Source organism: Macrotis lagotis, chromosome 1, assembly GCF_037893015.1.
Source record: "Macrotis lagotis isolate mMagLag1 chromosome 1, bilby.v1.9.chrom.fasta, whole genome shotgun sequence".
Lineage (NCBI taxonomy): Eukaryota > Metazoa > Chordata > Mammalia > Peramelemorphia > Peramelidae > Macrotis > Macrotis lagotis.
The window spans coordinates 436,148,741-436,165,918 of record NC_133658.1 but is presented as its reverse complement, the minus strand read 5'-3'; the positions used below and the strand labels follow the sequence as shown (position 1 = coordinate 436,165,918).

Below are 17,178 nucleotides of genomic sequence, written 5' to 3'. Positions count from 1 at the left end.
CTGTCCATCCAAGCTCCACAGCACTGCTTCCACCACTTTGATGATTGGAGATCTCTAGGTTTCTCTTGACCTGGTTTAGCGTGTCTGCCAAAATGTTTTACCAAATGTGGTCCCTATACATGCTACAGCTTCTTGGAGTCACTGATCAGAGTTGGATAAATCAGGTGGACACCAAAGGGGAAAATCAGCCCTGAAAAAGGATTTGGCAGTCCTCATAGCAGAGGTGCTAGTCTTCCCTGAATACGTTTATATCCTAGAATTTTACATTTACTTCCTTTTAATTTCTTTGATTATACTTATTCTAACCTATTGAAATCTATGGAGATCCTGATTGTGCCATTAAAAATGCTCAGCTTTATTATGCACTCTACAAATTTGCCAAGTATATTATATAAGCGTTTATCCCAGTCACTTATGAAAATTTTGAACAACATAAGGTCAAGAACACCAGGAAATATCATTAAAAATATCTCTGGGATAGTACAGTGAAAATAACAACAGTTTTACAGGCAAAGGATCTGGATTAAGTTCCCATTTTTAATATACATTCCTTGCATAATAACTTTAAGCATGTCATATTTCCCTGGGTCTCTGTTTCTTCATAGGTAGCTTCTGAGATTCTTTCCAGATCTGAATTTTTAATCTCATAATCCTATGACTGACATTCATCCATTAATGAATAATCTTTGAGACCAGTTATTCCAATAACAATGAATCTAATTAATAGCGTTGTTATCTAGTCCAAAAATTCCATTTTGTCCACATGCATGATATGTAAGACTAATCAAATGTTTTCCTAAAACATAAGTATATAATCTCTATGAGATTCCCCTGGTCTACAAGTATGCTCACCCAATTAAAAAAGAAAATTAATTAAGACTAGCATGATATCTTTTTTTAGGTGTTTTTTTTTTCAGGGCAGGGGGGTTAAGTGGCTTGCCCAAGGCCACACAGCTAGGTAATTATTAAATGTCTGAGGCTGGATTTGAACTCAGGTACTCCTGACTCCAGGGCTGGTGCTCTATCCACTACGCCACCTAGCTGCCCCAGATCTCTTCTTTTTTTTTGAATGTTACTTTATTTTATTTTTTCAATTACATGAAAGATAGTTTTGAACATTCAATTATCTGTAACCTTTTGAGTTCCACATTATTCTCCCTTCCCTCCCCCTCCCCAGGACAGCAAGTTACATTTCTCTTTTTTATGAAGCCATTCTAGCTTTTAATGATCACTACTTTCTTTCCTAAATTTTTACAAAACCATCTCTTTAATATATATTTAAGAATTTTGAAGAAAAACTCACTAGTCTATGATTTATGAACTTCATTCTCCTCAAGTAATCTAAATATTTTTAAATTTTCTTTCCTTAATCTATTTTCCAGGTTAAATTTTTTTTCCTATGAGATAGTTCATATTTTCTTATATTTTTTCAGTCTTTTGACTTTTTTGTTTGTTTTTTTCCTGTCACATGGAGTCATTAGATTCTACTTGACCAATTCTAATTTTTAAGGGGCTATTTTCTTTTACCAAACTCTTAACTCTTTTTTTTGTAATTTTCTCACAGAATTCTCATTTCTTTTCTCATTTTTCCTTTACTTTTTTTGTTGGGTTTTTTTTTTTGGTTAGGCAATGGAGTTAAGTGACTTGCCCAAGGTCACATAGCTAGTAAGTATCAAGTGTGTCAGAGGCCTTTACTATTCTGATTTGATTTTAAAACAGATTTTTTTCCTGCTCTTTCAATTCTTCTAGGAATTCTTGTTGGGTTTGTATCCAATTCTCATTTTTCTTGGAAGCTTTTCTTGTAGACATTTTTAAGACACTGCCTTTTGTGTTTGTGTCTGGAGTTTCTCTATCTCCTTAGTAACTTTTTTCTTTGCTAATGATTCCAGTCAAAGGATCTGAATTAAGTTCTTGACTTCTTGACTTTGGACTTTACACTACTGGGAGGGTGGGGGAATGTCTGGGCTAAACTTCTGTCTTTTATGTCCTGCTGCTGCTGCTGATACTTTCACAGTTCATACTTCCAAAATAGTGTTGACTATGGAGTGGTCTCATCACTATTCTTCATCTGTAGTCTACAAATTCCTGACCAAACTTTGAATCTTTTGACTTCTATGATGATGAGTTTCTGTAAATGATGTAAATTCCATACTGAGTCATTGTAAGTCCAATGGGAGGTTATTTCTCCATTGGTTTTGATTTCCTGCCCTTGTGGGATCACTACTGATTTACATGCAAAGCTAAAAGTTAAAACTGAGTCCTCCCCTCTACTCTGGACTCAGAGCCACATAGCTATGGCTCTGGAACTTGTTCCTTATTCTTTACATAGATAGGTCCCTGTTCCTTTGCAATCTTGATTGCTCCTCTCTGCCCTAAAACTGTAACCTGGAATTAGGTAACAGGTAGCAGGGCAATTAAGTGGCACAGTGATAAGAGTGCTGGACCTCCAGTCAAGAAGATACACCTTCATGAGTTCAAATCCAGATTCAGACACTTTCTACCTAAGTTACCTTGGACAAGTTACTTAACCCTGTTTGCCTCAATTTCCTCATCTACAAGGAATAAATATTAAAAGTGGGAGCTGAATCCAGATCCTTTGACTGTAAATGGCAAACCATTCTAGTATCTTTGCCAAGAAGACCCTAAATGGGCTATGAAAAGTTGGACATGTCTGAAACCACTGAATAAGAACAAAAGTACCACTGTTGGGGTCCACTGGGATCTCTTTCTAGACAGGTGTCCAGTCCCCTTCTTGTCCCTGGGTGCTAGACTGCTTCTCATTGCTGCTTCCACCACCACAGCTCCCTGCCACAGGGTTGCTGCTCTGTGTTCCTGATCAGCCCTGACTCCTGTGTCCATAGACCTCACTATCTGTCTCAGTAAGCTTCCCTCAGTTTGAAAAATGACACAGTGACTTTGTTCTTGGCTTTCTCAATCAGAATTCAGTTTGGCACATTTCCTAGATGTTGTGGAGGAGGTATGTTGGGAGAGCTAGGCAAAAATGTTGGCCTTTTCCTCTAACATCTTGTCTTTGCCTCCCCTACATTCTTTAGTTTAAAAAAAAATAACAAAACAAACTGGGACAACATTTCTAATTTTAAAGAATTTCTCCATTTCTCAATAATTGCACAAAGATCCCTGTTAGCAGCTCAGAAATCACAACTGCAATTTTTCTTGCTTAGTACCTTACAATGTAGTTCATCCAGCTTTTTAAATTCATTCCTTGCATAGATGCTGTCTGACCTCCTTCTTATCTTGCTAATCCCCATTTGAAATCCATTCTCCCTGGAAGAGAAAACAAAATAAAAATAAGCTTTGTAGGGGCAGCTAGGTGGAGCAGTGAATAGAGCACTGGCTTTGGAGTCAAGAGTACCTGAGTTCAAATCTGACCTCAGACATTTAATAATTGTCTAGCCGTGTGGCCTTGGGCAAGTCACTTAACTCCATTGCCTTGCAAAAACTAAAAAAAAAATAATAATAAGCTCTGTCTTCTCACCATTGTCCATGTCATCATCCTATCTATTCCAAGCAGTAATCTTATACCTGTTTTGATTCTTCAAACACAAATTGGTCATTTTAATTTAGCCTAATTTCAAACTGTTTTCCAAAACAATTGGGCCATTTCACAGCCCAACCAGTAGGAGTATACTTATCATCACATTATCTCCATCACTTTTGATTATTCTCATTTTTTGTCATCTTTGCAAGTTTTTTTCTGTGTGAAATAAAACTTCTAAATAGCTTTGATTGATTTTTGTCTTGTCACTAGTTTAGAGTCTTTTTTCATAAAGTTGTTATTGGTTTGGAATATTTTGAGGAACTATTTATTCATAATCATGTATCTGTTGGGAAATAATATGTGTGTAAATACATATATCCCCCAATATATATTTTTCTTATATATTTATATCTTAGATATCAGAGAAATTTGATGCAAAGATTTTTATCCCCAATGAATATTTTCCCTTCTTATCCTAGATGCATTGATTTTGTTTATATATGTAACTAGGGCCCAGCCAATGGAGCTCCATCCTCCAGAATATACACAGTGTGCTCTGCCTGGTGATAGCTCATGTAGAAGAGGCTAGGGAATCTGCTCCATAGCAACAAATGGTTTTCAATAAAAGTTTCTTATTTCCCTATTTGGAATATGAACAGCAGTCTATATAACTGGCTCTGGTCTGCTAACCATGTGGTAAAGAGAAAGACTATTGTTTGGTTTCTGAGCCAGAAGAAGGAGGCATTCAAATAACAGTAAATGACTCAAGTGAAACCTCTTCCTCTTTCCTGCCTAGCCCTGAATGTAGAAATAAGAAATGTTATAAACCTCTGATTGGGGAGAGAGGTTTCAGGCATGTATTTTCCTACCTTGGTCTTTCTCATATAACCCATGAGTTTATGTCCTTCTTACCTCTGTCTTTGTTGTTGAGATTCTTCATTATTTTAATTAAAGGAGTCCTGGATTTGATTTTCAAAAGGTGAGAACAACAAGTCTCAGAAGTCTGGAAGCTAGAGTTCATGCAGGTGAGGCAGTAGCCAAGTCCTACTGAGTGACCTGCTTGACCCAGCCAGTAAGAGCAGAGAGGTATATTCATCCAGTCATTCATTCATTATGTTAAATTTGGAAGTCAATTTAATGCAGTAAATGCTATGTGGAAACTGTTTAAGTTTGAGTCCATTTCCCTAGGGATCAAGGTAATACAGAGAATGTGTCCACAGGTATTAGGGAAAATGTTTTATAATTTTTACTCTTACTTACTATATCTTTGTAGTAAATATTCCTTTGTAAAAATTAATTGGTGGGCAACTAGGTGGGAAGTGGATAGAGCACCGGTTCTGGAATCAGGAGTACCTGAGTTCAAATCCAGCCTCAGACACTTAATAATTACCTAGCTGTGTAACCTTGGGCAAGCCACTTAACCCCATTGCCTTGAAAACTAAAATAAAAGAAAAAAGTTAATTGGTGTTAATTGGTTAAATGAAACTGGGGCACTAAATCACTGCTGGTTAAGACTGGAGAGAATACTCTCAAGTCAATGACATACATCCCCAATACTTCAGTGGTGCTTCTAGGACTTGGGGGGTGTATTGTCTATTTCTGGGAAAGTTTCCTGTCTGTGAGACTGGGATTTCTAGGGTCTAGCTATATGTGCAAAAACTTTTGAATTTCAGATTAAAAACATTTTATTCTTTTGTGATCTTAGCCAGTTAAAAAATTCTCACTTTGTTATAGCGATATAAGATACCATCTTGTTCTCTCCTCTTTTTTTATGGTGTGAGTTTTGATATTCAGATTGCTTATTCATTTTGAGATTATTGTGGTATGCTGGCTTTATTTATAATGGAAAAATCAGTCAATCGACAAGCATCTATTAAGTGGTTCTTCTGTGGCAAAGTACTATGCTAGACTGAGCATACAAAGACAAAAAATGAAAGTTTTTATCCTCAAAGAACTTAGATTCTACCAGAGTCATAGTTTGTACAGTAAGTACATACGCAATCCTTTTATGTTAAACAGGGTAAACTTTTGGGGGGGAGGGGAGAAAGGCTCCCACCAACTGGGAAACAGTTAAACAATTTATGGTACATGAATGTTTAACAGTGATAGAAGTAAGACTTATTTTGTTTCATTAAAAAAATTATCTTTTCCCATGATATAATAGGTTCTATTTTGTAAGACAGAGGTAATCTTCAGGTTCAGGTTACTTTGTGTTGATTTTCAGCATATGTTACATTCTAGACAATTTCTTTTATTTTTAGTCATTGCTGAATAAACTTGTGTAATTCAAACTGATACTTGTTTCTTTAATTCAAATTTATTTGATTTTTCAGTTTCATATTCTCTTGGTCCCCAATCCACTAAGAAGGCAAAAAATGCAAACTCTTTACAAATATGAAGTCATGCAAAGCAAATTTCTACAGTTCCGGTGAGGGACCAGAGTATCCAGAGCATCCCCTCCCCTAGAGACAGAGAAACAGAGGCAGAGAGGGCCAGAGACAGAAACAGAGAATATGTGTTTTTTTTAAATAATTTTTTTAATTATTTAAGACAATGGGGTTAAGTGACTTGCCCAAGGTCACACAGATAATTATTAAGTGTCCTCAGGTCCTCCTGACTCCATGGCCAGTGCTCTATCCACTACACTACCTAGCTGCCTCAAGAATATGTTTTCATCTGCATGTTTAGTCCATCTGTTTGGAGGTGAATAATATTTTTCACCATGAGTCCTTTGGAATTGTGGTGGGGCATTATGTTGATACAGTTACCTTTTAGAGTTGATTATTTTGACAAAATTGCTATTAATAGATAAATTGTTCTCCTGGTTCTGTTAATTCTACTTTGTATCAGTTTATATAAGTCTTCCCAAATTTTTTTGAAACCATTCTATCACTTTTCCTTTTTCCTTCTTTTTGTATGCTGTTTATTTTAATTTTTCTCAGTTACATGTAAACAAATACATTTAACACTCATTTCAAAAAACTTTAAGTTACAAATTCTTTCTCTCCTTTCCTCTATTGAGAAAGCAAACAATTTGATATAGGTTATACAAGTGCAGTCCTACAAAACATTTCCACATTAGCTGTTTTGTAACAGAAAACTACTGTCCAAAAAAATCAAGAAAAAGTTAAAATAAAATGTATGTTTCAATCTGCATTTAGACTCCATTTCTTTCTCTGGAGGTAGATAGCATTTTTCATCATAAACCCTTCAGACCATTATATTAATGAACATAGCTGTCATGCATAGCTAATCATCATACAGTATTGCTGTTACTGTGTACAATGTTCTCCTGGTTCAGCTCATTCACTTTGTATGAGTTCTAGAAGTCTTTCCAGATTCTTTTGAAAGCATCCTACTCGTCATTTCTTATAGACAATAGTATTCCATTACAATAATAAAATGAAACATATTCAACCATTCCCCAATTGATGGGCATCCCCTCAATGTCTAATTCTCTACTATCATAAAAAGAGCTGCTATAAACAATTTTGCACATATAAGTACTTCGTTTTTTTGTTTTGCAAGACAATGGGGTTAAGTGGCTTGCCCAAGGCCACACAGCTAGGTAATTATTAAGTGTCTGAGGTCAGATTTGAACTCAGGTACTCCTGACTCCAGGGCCAGTGCTCTATCCACTGCGCCACCTAGCTGCCCCTAACTTTTCCTTTTTTTAAAAATATCTCTTTGAGAGACAATTTCATAGTGATATTACTAGGTCAAAGGGTATGTATAGTTATACAGCCTTTAGGGCATAGTTCCAAATTGCTTTCCAGAATGGGTCAGATTAGTTTAATTCCTACAACATTTGTCATTTTCCTTTTCTGTCATATCAGCCAATCTGATAGGTATGAGGTGGTATTTCAGAATTGTTTTAATTTACATTTCTCTGATCAATAGTGATGTAGAGCATGTTTTATATGACTATAAATAGCTTTGGTTTCTTTGTCTGAGAACTGTCCTTTCATATCCTTTGATCCTTTGTCAATTGAGGAATGACATATTCTTATAACTTTGACTCTTGCTTTTATATTTGAGAAATGAGGCTTTTAACAGAGAAACTTGTCGATTTTTTAAATTTTTTAAAAAAATTTCTTGCTTTCCTTCTAATCTTGACTGCATTAGATTTGTTTGTATAAAACTTCTAAACTTAATGTAATCAAAAGTATCCATTTTATATTCAGTATTGCTCTCTATCTCTTATTTGGTCCCAAATTCATCCCTTATTCATAAATCTGAGATGTAAATATGGCATGCTTTCCTATTTGCTTATGGTATCACCCTTGATAAATCATGAGCCCATTTTGACCTTATCTTAGTATACAATGTACTTCATAATTTTTTATAGCACAATAATATTATATCATATCACATTTACCTCTGTACAAATCATGTTATGTGAATGACTCAAGAGTGTAGCCTGAAGCAGACATTTTCTTTCTTTTCTTTTTGTACATGGCTAATGACTGAACCTGTTTTGCTTGATTGTGCCTATTTGTAACAGATTTTGTTTTTTCTTGCTTTCTCAATAGAGTGGGTTGGGAGGAAGTGGAATGGAGAGGATAAAAATCTGAAAATAATTTAAAAATAAATAAAATGAGGAGCTTGCCAATCATTGAAAACTTAATACCAGGTTTGTGATGACAATGATTCAGAACAAGGATAGAAAGGCCCTTAGCTTCTCTGGAAGCAATCTCCCTCAGCTCCATTGGGAAATTCATATGGTTGGTAGGACATAGTAAGTTGCATGGTCTTAGATTCACCAAGTCTAAGAGGTCTAGAAGTCATATGGCTGGGACTTTTTAATGCCCACAGATGATCAGGAAGCTGTTTCTGAGTTTAATAAGGTCCTGGGTGACAGTTTTGTTTTTTCTTTAGGCAAAGCCTCCTCATATTGTGGTTGGAAGGAAAGAAGCTGTATCAGGGAAATACCAGCCCTATCACTGTTTTTATATTGAATCAGTACTTTGAAGTGTAGATCTTGTAGCCTCATAAGTTTGCCATAGATTTTACTTGACCTCACTGTAACTATGTAAAAGTTCTTACTCCAACACTAAGAAAATAGTTTTTCTTGAAAATATTCTTTTGGTTGTTTTATTTTTGCAAGACATTGGGGTTAAGTGACTTGCCCCAGGTCACACAGCTAGGCAATTCTTGAGTGTCTGAGGTCAAATTTGAACTCAGGTCCTCCTGACTCCAGGGTCAAGGTTCTATCTACTGTGCCACCTAGCTGCCCCATTGAAAATGTTCTTAGCAAATTATTAATTCTCAAATTGCTTAGATAATCCACTCTGAGATGATGCTCTCCCCATCCCATCTTCTAATGTTATTAACTATTCTTCAACCCTGAGTTATTGTGAAGACCAATCCTAAAGTGTCACCTTGGATAGCAGGTACCTCTGGTAGCTGAGGGCCTTAACTGTATGACAAGCCTAATTTGCCCTTAAAACCAATCATGGAGACTGAAAACCTGCCCACAAACTAGGTATGCATGTCTTGGTCCCTTATCACTCATCAAAGACTGTCCATGAGTTCTGTGTCCCGACCAGTTAGTGCTCTTAAATCTTTAAGAACACTGGAACAGCAGGGACCTTGCGGATAAGGAGTAATTGCAGATCTTTTCCTTTTTATGAACGAAAACTATCCCATCTCAATATGCATCACTACTAAAGACATCCTGCAGTCCTTACATAGATAATGGTAACAGCATAGTGAAGAGTAGAGGAAGGAATAGAAACCTAGAGAATGACCCCACCAGATACTCTTTCCTTATAGTTACTCCCATGGGGCAGTGAGGTGGTGCAGAGAATAGAGCACTGGCCTTGGAGTCAGGAGGATGGGAGTTCAAATCCAGCCTCAGACTCTTGACTCTTACTGAGTGATCATGGGCAAGTCAATTAATTTTGCCTCATATCCAGGGTCATCTCCAATTGTCCTGATCCATATCTGGCCACTGGATCTAGATGGCTCCAAGGAAAGAGTGAGGCTGGTGACTTAGCACAGCACCCCCTCACTCAAATCCAATCATGTGGTTGTCATGGCATCACTTCCTTGATTACCTCCCTGTCATGGCATTTCCTCCCTGAGGAAAGAAGCCTAGCACATTGCTGTTATGACCTCTAGCTATTTTCTCTGGCCCAGGTATGGAACAATATCCCCACTCCACCCCCCAAGCAACTTAGCCTAGTTTTTCCTTAAAAGGTACTAAGACATTTCTCAACATTTGGTTGGTTCAGGACACCAAGGTCACATAGTGCTGATGTCATTTGCTCATTACCTGAGGACAGAGGAATCATAAGGAGCTAGAAGACTCTCAGCTACCTGACTAGTGAATTGGTTATGATGGCGCTTCCCTCAGCTTAATCAACCCAAGCAGCTCTCAATAGTTATCTTAATCTTGCCATGGCTAAGAAAATATTATTTTTCTACCTTTGAATGGGCTATAGAGGATCTCAATTTGTTTCAATAAAAAAAAAAACTAAAGGGGCCTGGCCTGAGTCAGACCAGACTGAAACTTTTGGTGTAGTCTGGTGGGATTGGAACATAATGACCCCACATTGCCTGGGGTCAACCAGCTCAGAAGATGTTTTTCTGGTAGGGCTTCCAGAAATGATGGTTCCTTACTGTAAAACAGGGGAGGGGAACCTTTTTTTCTGCCAAGGATCAAAACTTTAAAATTAGCCTGCTATATTTGATCAAACATTTAAATAATTCATCCCTAAAAAGATTCTAGATTTATTGAATTTTGAATCCCTCCTGCAGTTGCTTTGCCATCACCAAACTAAATGATTTTGTGGGTCTTATACAGCCTACTGAATAGTTATTCTCCACCCCTGCTGTAAAGCACCCTCTACTCCTAGGAAAAAGGAAAGTAAACTGGCCAATCAGCAAAAAAGTAAATAAGGTGAGTATACTCTCTCTCTCCATAGGTATACTCCCTTAAAAAAAATTACTCTTTTTGAGGTGTTAAATATGCAGGTGCTTTGCGGTTGTGGAAAAGGACAAGCCCATGCAATATAAAACTAGTTGGCCTCTACACACAGTGAAGCAGAACCAGATTTAAATGTAATTGGGAACTATTTGACAAAATAAATAAAAACACAACATGACACAGATAATGTTAAATGTGGTTTTCTAAGTTAATATGCTGCTGCAGGGATCTTTATTGAGTTTGTTTCTGTTTGAGTTTGACATGACTACACTAAATTGTCTTTTAGACTCTCCAGTTTTGTCTTCCAGTCTGGTAACTTAAGCCCCTTTCAAAGTCTACCAGGGAACCTCTTCAGAATTCAGTTTACTTCCAAAGAATCCCAGAGGGATATATTTGAAGATTGTGACAGATTTCTTCTCATTAAAAAAAGGACAAATTCAAAAGAACTCTTTGCTAGAACTGGATGTCTTGGCATTACAATTGCCATCATCCCCCAGTTGCCTCTGGGGGTGCCTCCTGAAAGAAGGGATTTGCCCACTTTAAGGTGGTGATATTGTCTAATTTTAAATAAATAACATTTGGGGTATGAGGATGTAGCTGAACTAGCAATCCTCAGTCTTATAATCATATATGTACATACCAGGCCACTGAAGGGTGGCATGAGGGACCCAAACAGTGAGAATATAAACCGAGCAGACCTTTGGAATTTTAAGACAGTTTAGCAACTGTGGTTATTGAGTATTTGGTTTTGTTTTGTTTTGTTTCTTAAAATTTGGAATGTGCCAGACCAAACACAATGATCATGTGATTCTTTGGGCAAGCACTTGCAAGGACAATATTAATACTCTTCCTTGGTCAGAGTCACATCTGGAATTGGGGATATGGACAAATGCACCAACTGCATCTATTTAATTAGCTGGAAATCATTTGATTAATTAAACTGTTACATCAGTTCAAAAAGTTTCTGCACAGCTTTTTCTAACTATGAATTATAATTCTTTCTCTGGAGCCTCCATTGAGAGGCCCCAGGAGCATTTCCTTAACTCCAACAGATACAGTTCCTGCTTGCCCCAGGGAGAGAGCCCACGAGCCTGCCTATAGGAGTCTTGGCCTAGTTTCTGGGTGTGGGGCTGTCAGACACCCCTCCCAGCCTGCCCCCCCACTCTGCCAAACTGGAGGGCAGGGGCAACTGTGTGGTTCCCCAGCAACTTTCTGCAGATATGAAGTGAAGATTGCCAACATGAAGGGGTTAGGGAGCACAGAAGGTAGAGTTTGAATCTGGCCTCGGACACTAGCTGTGTGACCCTAGGCCAGTCACTTAACCTCTCTCTGCTTCATTCTCCTTAATCCCATAAAATGGGGATAATAACAGCACCAGATGTTAGAGGAACCAATGAGATATTTGAAAAGCACAGCACCTAGCACATTATACTATGTGCTCTATAAATGCTACTATCATCGTTATTATTATTTATTAGTGTGGAAGCAGAGTCAGGTTCCAGCAATACCAATCAGATTAAAGTGACACTGCAATACGTAGCATATGGCTAACCAGGTCCTGCCTTGGTCCAAGACGGGGCATGAAGAGGAACTGGGCAAAGATTCCATTTCAGTGGCATGGGCTCCCAGCCACAGTGGCAGCCCAGGGAGAGTAGATGCGCTATGTGAAGTGGAAAAGGACAAGCCCATGCAATATAAAACTAGTTGGCCTCTACACACAGCTGCCAGGGATCACCTCGTACAAATCCTCACCAGGGAGATGGTAGACTAGGGGATGGCATTGTTTGGAGAGAGCTTCCGTGATGGCAAGAAGGTGGTCACAGAGGAAGGAGCAGCTCTTCAGTGGCTTCTCCTAAGGCAAAGATTTCTCTCCCTCCCTGGGGAGTTCTCCCATGGGGTTCTAAGGACCTGGGGAGGTCTTGGTTAGTGAACCAGAGAATAAACACCACACAAGTGGTAGGCCAGGGCAATTCTCCCCATCCTGTGATGAAGATCAGCAACTGCAGGAAGTTTCATCTTTGCTGCAGACTTGATGTTCCTGGTGCTGCTCTTTGTCCCCTCTTTATATCAGGAGGCCACACTATAACTATAAAGATTTGGTATCACTGAATACAAGGACCTAATAGTTTGGTCCTTTCTATGGTTCTCCCAAATTGAATCACTCCTTTAGAAGTGGGTTACATTTTACTTTGGTTTTGCTATGTTTCTGTTTTAGTGTTTCTCTTCATCCTTTAATGTTGCCTAAAGCAATCTTCTTAAATACTAAAGGTCTGGCTCGTGATGGAAAATACCATCCATATGTAGAGAAGGAACTGTGGACCTGAAACACAGATCAAAAATCTTCAATTTTTTAAAGCTGTCTTTTTTTATTATGTTGTTTATCCTCTCTAATGGTTTTTTCCACTTGGATTTGATTCTTCTTTTACAATGTGATTAATATGGATTTAGGTTTAGCATAGTTACATATGTAGAAACTATATTAGATTGTTTTCTATCAGGGGGAAGGCAGAGAGAAAGGAGGGAGAAAAATGTAAAACTCTAAACCCCTTGCAAAAAAATGATTGGTGAAAACTACTATTTCATGTAGTTAGAAAAACAAATAAAAATATTTAAATTGAAAAAAAATACTGGGGTCTGGGTCCAACAGTAAATAGACAATGCATTTTTAAGTAATGGAAGGTCCCTTAGAACAATGGTATGAAATGCAAATAAAAATGAATACCTATTTCCCCACTTATGGATTTAGAAGACTTCAAATTAAAAGTGTTTATTGCATTTCTATTTCCTTTATTAAACATTTCTCAATTACTTTTTAATCTGGTTCATACTGCAGTCAGGAGTTTACAGGAGCTTGCAGCAGAGGCCTCAAGTTTGACACCTCTGCTCTAGAAGACCATCAAGGGGTGGAGTAGCATCCTCTCCACCCCCTCCCCGAGCAGTTTCACCTAGTTTTTTCTTAAAAAGAAATGAAACATTTCTTAATGTTTGGTTGGCTCAAGGGCCTCAAGGGCTCAAGGGCTGTTGACATCACTTCCTCATCACCTGAGCACAAGAGAACCAGGAGGAGCTGGAGCCATTTTGGATGCCAGGCTGGTGAATTAGTGATGGGAGCTTGGCTGAATCAACTCCAGGGTTCTCGATGTCTGTCCTTGTTGAACATCTTTTTCCTGCTATGGCTAAGTAAATCCCCTTGGAGTATCCCATTTTGTTCCACTATCAAATCCAAACCACCAGGGGACTGGCCTGAGTCAGGGCTAGTCCAAAACATCAAATTATAATCAAGAAGCCTCCATAGAAAGCCAGGAAGGAAAGGGTTCACCTCCTCCTGTCTCTGGCTAAGGGGCATCTCAGGCTTATGGTCAGCTGCCCCAGGGCCTCACTCTGTCTTCTCCCATAAACCAAAGTCCTATTCTTCTGACTGATGAACTCCAAAGAAGGGCTTGGAAAGGCTCCAGGAGACCCCTGGGACTCAGATTGTTATTAGACCTGGGTCTAGCCAGGGAGAATCCAAAAATGTTTGACTGGCATCTTGTCCCAGTTTCATTCAATACACATCATCCAAATTCCCTATTCACACCTCTGACCCACCAGTAATGTTTGGGAGCTATGATATCTAGAGACGATAAAATCTTCAACTCTCAGGTGGCTGAAACTCATGCTGTTCCCAACATAGGATAAGTTGGAGTGGGGCTTTGAGGGGGAATGAAGAGGCATAAGGGACAGGACTGCCCCTTACAGCAGCCAACTAATCCCTAGTACCCCAGTCTGGAGCTGGTGAATAAATATTGAGGTAGGTACTTACTCTTCAAAGAGAACATCACATTATAATCCTGATTCTGATTCCCAAAGTATTTGTATCCTTGCTCTAGTTCCTGGGTCATAGGAGACTCCAAAGACTCAACCCAGAAAGGCATCCCCTTCCCTAAGCCTAAGAGGAGAAGGAAATAGAGGGGAATGATATCTCATCAAGGAGGGAGGAAAAATCCCTGAGTCAAGAGCTGATGTGCTTCTTTCCATCTCTCAATATAAACATCCCTTCCAGCCTTAAGTTGCCCTCTCCTAAAAGAGGCACGGGATTTCACTGGCTCAATCAGTCTACCAATCAACAAGCATTTATTAATTGTCTACAATGTGCCAGTCAGTGTGCTTGCCCCTCTGGCTTCCAGTAGGGAAACAGAAAGCTTAAAATAATCCCTTTTTACAAGGGGCTCTAATGATGGAGACAAGCACATATAAAAGGATAAAAAGAACAAATATAAAGAGATTAACTAAAAAGAGGTTGACTGTAAGATAGCAGTGGGGGAGATCAGAAGAGGTTTCATGGAGAAGCTGGTGCTTGAGCTGTATCTTGAAGGGAAAGAGGGACTCTGAACTGGAGGGAAAGAAGGAGGGCATGCCAGGCTTGCAGGATGACCAGTGCAACACAGAATGGGAAAGGAAGACATCCTGGGAGAAGACCAGAGAGAAGGCCAGATGTGTGAAGTAAGAGCCATGTAAGTCGAGGCAGAAAGATAGCTTGGGGCCAGACTCCAAAGGCCTTTAATAGATAAATGGGAGTTTCTATTTGATTGTACAGGTGACAGGAAGCCACCAGAGATTACTGAATAGAGGAGGGACATGGGCAAGTCTGCACTGCTTTAGTGGTGATAAGTTGGATAGACAGAGAGAGGAACTTGAAGCAGAGAAACTAACTAGGAGACAATAACTTAGGTGATGAGGCTCTGAGCTAATTAGATGTATGAGTACAAAGAAGGTATGAGATCAGAAAATGTTGTAGAGGAAGAAATGACAAGACTTGACAACTGGCTGGATGAGTGAGGCAAGGAAGTGAAAAACTGATGATAACATCAAAGTTAGAAATTGGGGAAACTAGAAAAATGGTAGTTTCTGACAGAAAGAGGGAAGTATGGGAGAGAGGATGGGCTGGGGAAGAAAGATAATCTGGTCAGTTTTGGGACATGTTAAATTTGTGATGTCTACATGACATCCAGTTTGAAATGTTCAGGATAACTAATGACGAGAGTTAGAGAAGGCTGAAGTTCAGAGGAAAAACTGGAACTGGCTATATAGATGCAAGTTATCTACAAAGAGATTATAATGAAGACCTTTGGGAGCTGATGAGGTCAATAACAGAGAAGACAGAGATTCAAAGGGGTTCAGGATACATCCCTGAGAGATACCCACAGTTAGGGAGTATATATGGATATTGAGTCAGCAAAGGAACAAAGGCGTAAGGTCTACTTGGATATGAGCATCCTGGGATGGGTCCTGCGCACTAGTCTCCAATAGTAAACATTCCAGATGGAGGGATTTAATTGTATTTCTTTCTTTCTCAGGTTCTTTGTTTTGATTTTACACTTCTATCCAGAATCTCTCAATCATCATTTGACAGCTCTGGGGTACTGTCAGATAAGAGCAGCAACTCTGGTCTGACTCCTAATGTTATTTTGGTGTGGATGGACTCAAGCTTACAAAGGGGGGAATATATTTCTCCTATGTCTCCCATCCTCCACCTTCTCATTTTTCTTCCTTGAATGACCCTTCTTCTCACATAAATTCACAGACAGGCAGACAGAAAACACATATATGTGGGGGACACAAAATAAGGAGAGGAACATTTGGTTTAGTGGGAGAAACAAAGCAGATAAACATAAGATGGAATAAATGGTATTAACATGTGTGATACAGACTGAATATGTTATAGGAGTTTGGGGTGTGAAGAAGCCTCCATGAACCAGACACTGGGGCAGGTCCTTGAAGGATGGAGAACAGAGGGAAAGCTATTTCAGGCCAGAGCAGCAATGTAGAAGAATATAAATGGCATACCCTGGGAATAATGAAGGGCCCAAACCTGGACAGTTTTGTTTTCAGTAATTGCAGGAGGTCATATTAAGAGGTAAGTCTGGGCCAAATTATGTTGGTAATGATTGAAGGGATCTGAGTTCTAGTGCCAGCTCTATCCCTAGAATCACAATATAAGGTCAGAGATTACGAACTGGAAGGGTCCTCAGAGGCTATTTGGTTCAACTCTTTTATTTTACAGAACAGGAAACTTTTTTCCCACCCAAAGATTTTATTTATTTTGAGTTTTACAATTTTTTCTCCTACTCTTGCTTCCCTCCCCCCAATTCCACAAAAGGCAATTTGCCAGTCTATACACAGTTTCCATGTTATACATTGATCCAAATTGAATGTGATGAGAGAGAAATCATTCCTTAAGGAAGAAAAATAAAGTATAAGAGATAGGAAAGTTACATAAAAGATAACAGTTTTTTTTTCCCTAAATTGAAGGTAATACTCTTTGGTCTTTGTTCAAACTCCACAATTCTTTCTCTGGATACAGATGGTATTTTCCATCACAGATACCCCCAAATTGTGCCTGATTGTTGCACTGATGGAATGAGCTAGTCCATCAAGGTTGATCATCACCCCCATGTTTTCCTGGTTCTGCTCATCTCACTCAGCATCAGTTCATGCAAATCCTCCCAGGCTTCCATGAATTCCCACCCCCCCTGGTTTCTAATAGAACAATAGCGTTCCATGATATACATATACCATAGTTTGTTAAGTCATTCCCCAATTGATGGACATTTACTTGATTTCCAATTCTTTGCCACCACAAACAGGGCTGCTATGAATATTTTTGTACAAGTGATGTTTTTACCCTTTTTCATCCTCTCTTCAAGGTATAGACCCAATAGTGGTATTGCTGGATCAAAGAGTAGGCAACAATTTTGTTGCCCTTTGG

The 17,178-nt window shown here is 38.7% G+C and overlaps 1 long non-coding RNA gene across 3 annotated transcripts in view; it reads right to left on the bottom strand.

Moving 5' to 3' along the window:
- LOC141506464 (uncharacterized) overlaps window positions 1-17,178 on the bottom strand; it is a 247,160-nt gene that overhangs the window by 113,234 nt on the left and 116,748 nt on the right. For all 3 annotated transcript variants that reach the window (XR_012473895.1, XR_012473893.1, XR_012473894.1), the window contains one exon: window positions 3,186-3,285. This is a non-coding gene — a long non-coding RNA (uncharacterized LOC141506464). The remainder of the gene's footprint in view (window positions 1-3,185; window positions 3,286-17,178) is intronic.